The sequence below is a fragment of the Dipodomys ordii genome, unplaced genomic scaffold, assembly GCF_000151885.1.
Source record: "Dipodomys ordii isolate 6190 unplaced genomic scaffold, Dord_2.0 Scaffold15, whole genome shotgun sequence".
Taxonomy (NCBI): domain Eukaryota; kingdom Metazoa; phylum Chordata; class Mammalia; order Rodentia; family Heteromyidae; genus Dipodomys; species Dipodomys ordii.
Genome location: NW_012267231.1, coordinates 16,424,152 through 16,431,938, shown reverse-complemented (window position 1 = coordinate 16,431,938; position 7,787 = coordinate 16,424,152).

Here is a 7,787-nt window from a genome sequence, read left to right as displayed (position 1 = left end):
GTGTGTGTGTGTGTGTGTGTGTGCATGCTCAGGTACTGGGGCTTGAACTCAGGGCCTGGACGCTGTCCCTGAGCTGTTTGTGATCAAGGCTAGCGCTCTACCACTTGAACCACAGCACCGCTTCTGGCTTTTTCTGGGTATGTAGTACTGAGGAATCGAACCCAGGGCTTCTTGCATGCTAGGTAAGTGCTCTACCACTAGGCCACCTTCCCAGCCCAACACGCTAAGATTTCTGCCTGCTGGAATCTTCTGGCAAGTCCTCTGGAGCGGACCTCTCCAGGGCTAACTGCTCCTGGGGTCCCGCAGGCCACGGGGCGGGGGGGGGGCTGGGATTCTGGTGCTGAGCTCCTAGGGCTGGCTGGAGTGGTGTCAGTGGCCTGCTGTGCGGGGCAGGGCCATGCTCCATGCGTGGTGCCCAGAGGGCTCCGTGCGGGGACTGCCCACCCCGTCTCCCGGCACTGGGCACAAGAGGGCCGGGCAGCTGCCGGGCAGGCCCAGGCCAGGCAGGTGAGGCGTGAGTTAGGCACGCAGTCTGGCTTAACCTGAATCTCACTGTCATAAACAGGCTGTGGCCGGGCAGGGTGTCTCACACCTGTAGTCCTAACCACCCAGGAGGCTGAGATCTGAGGATGGTGGTTAGAGGCTAGCCCAGGCAAAATGTCCATGAGACTCTGATCTCAACCAAGAGAAAGCTGCAAGTGGTGGCGCGCACCTGTCTTCTCAGAGACTTGGGAAGTAGAAACAGGAGGATCAAGGTTCAACCTGCACTGGCCACAAAGAAAAAAGAAAGAGTCCCTGTTTCAAATATAATCAGAACAAGAACAGGCTGGGGGCATAGCTCATGTGCGCAGCCTCCCACCATCCCTCATCCCTCAGCAAGGACTGTGCCCTAAATTCAAACCCTGGGTCAGCCTATAAATAGCCAGGCATCGTGGCTCACGCCTGTCATCCCAGCTACTCAGGAGGCTGAGATCGGAGGATCGCAGTTTGAAGGCAGCCTGGCAGGAAAGTCCGTGCGACTCTTATCTCCAATGACTCAGCAAAATGACAGCGGGGCGCTGTGGCTCAAGTGGTAGAGCGCCAGCCTTGAGTAACAGAGCTCCGGGACTGAGTTCAAGCCCCAGGATTGGCACAAAAACCAACCACAGAGAGATGCCAGGTGCAGGTGGGTCATGCCTGGCATACCCATATGCACGTGCTTGTGCAACACACGAACACGCATCACACTCAGACGTGTGCCTAAACATGTGGTCACACACATGTGTTTATACAATGCACCCGGCCCGCAGGCCTGTGCTGATACATTCATGTGACACACCTGTGCGTGTGTGCAGACACGTGCACACACACAGCACACGCTCACACAGCAGACCCAGCTCACGCATGAACACGCATGCGCACAGATGCGTTCACCCCACACTGAGACCCACGCACACATGCATTACACACATGTGCTCTGCCGGGTGTGCAAACACTGCATCACACACCCAGTGCTCACACAAGTCACACAACTAGATGTGCCCTCCAGCGTGTCCACACGCACACACACACAGGCTTCTCGTGTGCAAACACGATTACACGAGACGCTTGCCCTGTCACACATGTGCGTGCTCACTCACATGCACACGCAAATACACAGCAAACACTCACATGCGTGTGCACACATGTACACACAGGTGGACACATCACACTCTCCCATATACAGGGCATGCACACGCTCACCCCAGCCAGGGGCACACCATGACCTCTGACCCCTGACCCCAGTCACCTGAGGCCACCCAGCAGAGCTGCGGCCCCTCCCTCTCCTCCCGCCCCACACCCACACAGCACTGGGGACCCCTGCTCCTAGCCCAGCACCCTCCAACCCCCCAGGCCAGCCTTCCTTCCTTCCTTCCTTCCTTCCTTCCTTCCTTCCTTTTCTGCTGGTCCTGGGGCCTGAACTCGGGCCTGGGTGCTGTCAAGAGCTTTTTCACTCAAGGCTGGTGCTCTACCGCTTGAGCCACAGCTCCACTGCTGGCTTATTGCTGGTTCATTGGAGAGAAGAGTCTCTCGGACTTTTTCCTGCCCGGGCTGGCCTCAAACCGTGATCCTCGGGTCTCAGCCTCCTGAGTAGCTGGGATGACAGGTGTGAATGAAAGCGCCCAGCCTATCATTTTCCTTTATTAGGAGCTCATTCATTATCCCTGTGCTCCCTGTGATCGGAGCAGCACGCAACCCCCGGCTCAGCCCGCCCAGGGCCAGGCCTGGACGCATCCTCCAGCCCAGCCCTCTGCCCACGTCCAGCCCCACAGGCCTGGGGCCCTGGCACCAGCCACAGGGGACGCCTGGAATCCGTGGGAACGAAGCATAAATGGCGGAGAAAGGACCCCTTCCTGGCGTGAACAGAAGGCTGAAGCGTTTAGGCAGAGCAATGGAACTGTTTTTATTAATCAGAACCGCTATAAAGAAAGCATTTTAATTAACATAATTATCCCAATCGAGGAGAGCAATCCTTACCCCGTAGATACTTTTCAGACTAAAGATGCAAGCTGTCACACTCGCTCATAATTAAGACACGCCAGCGATGTTTCTCCCGTCATCTCTCCGGGGCGAAGCGCCTCCGGGGCCGAGAACTCGGAGGGGACCCGCAGGTGTGGGGCTAAGTCTCACGCCTGTCATCCCAGCTACTCAGGAGGCTGAGATCTGAGGATGGCACTTCGACGTCAGCCTGGGCAGGAGAGGCCATGAGACTCTTCTCTCCACTAAACTTCCAGAAAACTGGAAGTGGTGCTGTGGCTCAAGTGGTAGAGCCCTCGCCTTGACCCAAAAGGAACCCAGGGACAGTGCCCCAGACTTTTTTGTTGTGCTGGCTTTGAACCACAATCCTCAGATCTCCGCCTTCTGAGTAGCTGGGATTACAGGCGTGAGCCACCAGTGCTTGTCTGACCTTAGAACCCGCATCTCTCGAGTCTCAGCGTCTCCACCGGCTCACCCTGGGCCTGCCGCCCTTGGGGGCGTCTGGAGAGGGAGAGCAGGGTGCTGGCCGCGCCCAGTGCAGTGACCCCACGCCCCAGGCTGCCGCTTCTTCCCTGCAGAGGTGCTTAGGTTTTAGTACCTCTTAAACAGGAGCCTGCAAAGTGTACGGTCAGCGCTTTCTAAACGGCTTGTTAATGTCCCCGTAAAGCCGGGGTGACAGCTGGCGCCGCGCAGCCCGAACGTGGCACCCAGGCTCCACACACCACTGCGCCGAGCCTCTGGCCTCCAGCCTCGCCCCGGTCCCCAGGACCCAGGAACTCGACTGCACCCAACAAAAGGTGCTCAGTGCCCCCCCACACCAGACCCCCAGCTTGGTGATGGCCCGCAGATGCGGGCCCCGACTGGGGAACCACCGGCCCCGTCTGCCATCTGCCAGCTCTGTGACCACCAGCCAGCGTCTAAACCTCTCTGGGCCTCAAGGTTCCTCCTCCATAAAACGGGCTAATCATCCTAGCTACTCCAGAGGCTGTGACTGGAGGATTGTAGTTCAAAACCAGCCCAGGCAGCAAAGTCTGTGAGACTCTTATCAACAAGAAACCGCCAAAAAGCCAGAAGTGGCGCTGTGGCTCAAGTGGTAGAGCACCAGCCTTGAGTGAAAAAACCCAGGGACAGTGCGCAGGTCCTGAGTTCAAGCCCCAGGACCAGCACAAAAAGAAAACAGAAAGAACAAGAACAGGTACCTGCTCTGTTCTGCTCTGCGAGGGGCCCCCGTGGGCCTCAGTTTCCCCGGATGGGGGGACACACCCTTCCTGCCGCCAGTGTAGCAAGGCGGCTGTGAGGGGGTGTGGGGTGGGGGGGAGGCGCGTGCAGGACTGGGGTGCGGTGTGGCCCCCCCCGAACTGTATTTTTAGCTGGACTACTTTCTCTCCCCTCCCCCTGCTCCAGTGGGCGGAGGGACACAAATAGCCTGTGTGTGTGTGTGCGCGCGCGTCTGCGCCTGGCTATAAATAGTGGCGCAGACCAGGGGCCGTGCCCACGCCGCCTGAGCAGTGCCGAGGGACGGGGGACAGGGTGGCCCAGCCCTGCACACGCACACACACGCACACGCGTGCAGATGCCCCTCTCAGAAGCCTCTTAGGAGCCAGGATGTTGGCACCCAGGGGCTCAGGGAGCAGGAGGCCTCAGAGCACATACCAAGGGCCGGTGGCAGGAAAGCACCCACCTCGCCTGACTGGGTAAACTTGCCCCTCCCGCCCCTTGAGTCTGGGGTACCATGACCTTTCTCTGTCCCCCCCCATGAGCACCGTTCACCTTTGAGCCTGCACCCTCCCGGCTGGAGCGGATAAAGTACCACCTACCCTGCAGTGTGACCTCCAGCAGTGTCCTAACCTCTCTGAGCCTCAAGTTTCCCCCCCCCCTCCATAAAATAGCCGTTCCGGGCAGCTCACGCCTGCCATCCTAGTTACTTGAGAGGCTGAGATCTGAAGATCATGCTTCAAAACCAGCTCCTCAAAAAGTTAATAGAAAACAAAACGGAATCACCCCACCATCCAGCGATACCTATCCGGGACATCTCCCAAGGACCTGCAAACAGATGTTTGTACCCCAGTTCACTGCCCCAACCCCCCCAATCACAATGGCCAAGAAGTAGGAGAGACTCCCCTCCCCAACACCTGTCAGCCCTCGAGCAGATAAACAAACCCAGTACCCACATGGGATGGAATATTACTCAGCCCGCAAAAAGGAAAGAGAGACTAACGTATGCTACTAACGTATGCGACCCTGGGGCTGAGCCCTGAGGATGTTGGACGGACGTGTAGGAGTCCGCTCACAGGAAGGAGCTAAGCTGGACAAAGTCTTTTTTGGGGGGGAGGGGTGTCAGTCATGGGGCTTGAGCTCAATGCCAGGGCTCTGTCCTTGAGCTCTTTTTGCTCAAAGCTAATGCTCTACCCCCCTTTTTGTCAGTTGTGGGGGCTGAACTCTGGGCCTGGGCGCTGTCCCTCAGCTCTCCAGCTCAAGGCTAGCGCTCTACCACTTGAGCCACAGCGCCACTTCCAGCTTTTTTCTGCTTATGTGGTGCTGAGGAATCGAACCCAGGGCCTCAGGCATGCAAGGCAAGTGCTCTACCACTGAGCCACCTTCCCGGCCCTGCTCTACCACTCTGAGCCACAGCTCTGGTGGTTCATTGGAGATAAGAACCTTTCCCACACCTAGACTAGCCTCCAACCACCGTCCTCAGACCTCAGCCTCCTGAGTATCTGGGATGATAGGGGTGAGCCACCAGCAACCGACTGTAATACCCACAGAGAGGTTGGGCAGCTTTCCCAAGGCCACACAGCACCCACGGGGAGTCCATGTACACCCGGACACTTGGAGGGTGGGCAGAGGGAGAGAGAGGGCAGAGGGCAGGTGGCCGGGCTCAGAACCTGAGCTCTTCCCTTCTCCTGCGTGTTAACCAGACCTGTCCCCACCCCACCCACCCGCCAGAAAAGCTGGTGCTGAGGTCTGATCGGAGGGAGGCAGAACTCAGTGACATCAAACGCCAGAAAAGGATGAGAGAATTTCAAACAGACACACTCGGAGCTTTTCAAGGCAGAAATGTAGGACGCTGGCCTGCCGCTCACCTCGCCTTCCACTGTGAGTCTAGAAAGATGGTGCCTGGAGCTCAGCACCCACCCACCCCACCCCCGCCCACAGCCAGCAGCACTTGGCCACAAGCCTGATGTCCAGCACCCCCCCACGCCAGGCAGGGCTGTGTCCTCCACCTTCCGGGCTGTGCTGGACAGACCCAGCTCGCCTCCCCACCTTTTTTTTTGTCAGTTGTGGAGCCTGAACTCTAGGCCTGGGCGCTGTCCCTCAGCTCTTCAGTTCAAAGCGAGTGCTCTACCACTTGAGCCACAGCACCATTTCTGGTTTTCTGAGTGGTTCACTGGAGATAAGAGTCTCACAGACTTTCCTGCTTGGGCTGGCTTTGAACCATGTTCCTCAGCTCTCAGCCTCTTGAGTAGCTAGGATGACAGGCGTGAGCCACCGGCACCCGGCTGCCAGCTCCCTTTTCTAGAAGGTTCTTCGCATGTCTGGTCCCTCCACACAAGTATGTGTTTCTCCTAAGTGTGGCTTCTCCTAAGACAAGGGAGTTAGCCGATGGGCTGGGAAGGTGTCTCAGTGGTAGTGCGCTTGCCTTGCATGCAGGAAGCCTTGGGTTCGATTCCCTCAGTACCACGTACACAGAAAAAGCCAGAAGTGGCACTGTGGCTCAAGTGGTTGAGTGCTAGCTTTGATCTGAAGAGCTCAGGGACAGTGCCCAGGCCCTGGGTTCAAGCCCCAGGACTGGGGGGGGGGAAGAGTTGCCCGAGGCTGGCATGGCCCCTGCCTGGCTTTGACTGCCCCCCCCGTGCCCATGTGGCCCCCTTGCAGGGCAGGAGGGCACAGGGCGGTTCCTGGGGGCTTGGAGGTGGGGCTTCCGCAGAGGTGGCTGCAGGGGGGGGATGGCGTGGGGGGGCAGCAACCAGGGCCACGTCTGAGAAAGACAGAGCACCAGGCACTGGTGGCTCACCCCTGTCCACCCAGCTACTCAGGAGGCCCAGATCTGAGGATCGTGGCTTAAGGTCAGCCAGGGAAGGAAGGAAAAGTCCGTGAGACTCTTACTTCCAATGAACCAGCACAAAGCCAGCAGTGGAGCCAGGGCTCGAGGGCTAGCACACCTCCTGACCCGCACGGCCCTCACCCTGGGCCTAACGCAGCCTGCCTCCTGCATCGGGGCCTGGCACAGACAGTGCCCGGCCCCACCCAGCAGCCGGGGCTCCCGTCTCCAGGGAAGACGAAACAGCTCCTTCACCATGGAATCTGTTGCCAAGATGAATGAACTCATTAGGGAATGAAAAGCTTTCTCACAGACTGAAAGAGAGACGGAGGGGCCTGGCAGATGAATCACGGTGAGCGCGCCTCCTCCAGGCAGGCCGCCCAGATGCCCCGTGGGTGCTGGGGATCTAGTTGATCAACGAACGGATAAAGGAGGGAGTGAATAAATGAAGGGAGGGAATGCGTGAGTGAACGAATGAGTGGGCAGTGCTTGCTCTCCTTGGCCCCGTGGCTCTGTCCAGCTCCTCTTAGACTCTTCCTCCCGGGCTGAGGCCGTGGTGCACAGGGCAGGTGCCACGGGCTGGGCCACAGCCAACCTGGTGTGGCTCCACCCCCGTCCCTGGTGTGGCTCCACCCCCTCCCTGGTGTGGCTCCACCCCCCTCCCTGGTGTGACTCCACCCCCTCCCTGGTGTGGCTCCACCCCCTCCCTAGTGTGGCTCCACCCCCTCCCTGGTGTGGCTCCACCCCCTCCCTGGTGTGACTCCACCCCCCTCCCTGGTGTGGCTCCACCCCCTCCCTGGTGTGGCTCCACCCCTCCCTGGTGTGGCTCCACCCTTCTCCCTGGTGTGGCTCCACCCCCCTGGTGTGGCTCCACCCCCTGGTGTGGCTCCACCCCTCCCTGGTGTGGCTCCACCCCTCTCCCTGGTGTGGCTCCACCCCCCTGGTGTGGCTCCACCCCTGGTGTGGCTCCACCCCTCCCTGGTGTGGCTCCACCCCCTCCCTGGTGTGGCTCCACCCCCTCCCTGGTGTGGCTCCACCCCTCTCCCTGGTGTGGCTCCACCCCCGTCCCTGGTGTGGCTCCACCCCCGTCCCTGGTGTGGCTCCACCCCCGTCCCTGGTGTGGCTCCACCCCCTCCCTGGTGTGGCTCCACCCCCTGGTGTGGCTCCACCCCTCCCTGGTGTGGCTCCACCCCTCCCTGGTGTGGCTCCACCCCTCTCCCTGGTGTGGCTCCACCCCTCCCTGGTGTGA